This window comes from Bos indicus x Bos taurus, unplaced genomic scaffold, assembly GCF_003369695.1.
Source record: "Bos indicus x Bos taurus breed Angus x Brahman F1 hybrid unplaced genomic scaffold, Bos_hybrid_MaternalHap_v2.0 tig00000871_arrow_arrow_obj, whole genome shotgun sequence".
NCBI classification, from domain to species: domain Eukaryota; kingdom Metazoa; phylum Chordata; class Mammalia; order Artiodactyla; family Bovidae; genus Bos; species Bos indicus x Bos taurus.
In genome coordinates, this window is record NW_020867312.1 from 10,216 (window position 1) to 10,896 (window position 681).

A 681-nucleotide genomic window follows, 5' to 3' on the forward strand; every position below is an offset into this window, starting at 1 on the left:
GTCCAGTTCTAACTGTTGCTTCCTGACCTGCATACAGATTTCTCAAGAGGCAGGTCAGGTGGTCTGGTATTCCCATCTCTTTCAGAATTTTCCACAGTTTATTGTGATCCACACAGTCAAAGGCTTTGGCGTAGTCAATAAAGCAGACATAGATGTTTTTCTGGAACTCTCTTGCTTTTTCCATGATCCAGCGGATGTTGGCAATTTGATCTCTGGTTCCTCTGCCTTTTCTAAAACCATCTTGAACATCAGGTAGTTCATGGTTCACATATTGCTGAAGCCTGGCTTGGAGAATTTTGAGCATTACTTTACTAGCGTGTTTTTTTTAATCCTGTAATGTAGGTATTCTTATTCTCATTTATACATGAGAAATATGAGGTTGAAAGAGGTTATAATACTCACTCGAGTCCAGTCAGCTACTAAACTCTAGAGTTGAGATTGGAACCAGGCCCAGTTGACTCTACTGTTCCTTGCACACATTTCTAGTCTTGCCTGTTTTTACTTCTAAAGTTTCCCTGGGCTAAAAGGCTCTCTTCCTCATCTAAGACCCAGCTCCTTCTGTTGAACAGACCTCTTTTCCTCTTCTAATGGTAGTCAGTACCACCCAAGTTGGTATTTAATTATGTGCTGTCTTATATTTTTCTAATAGTCTCATGCTTGTTAGTCCAGCTATAAACGGCT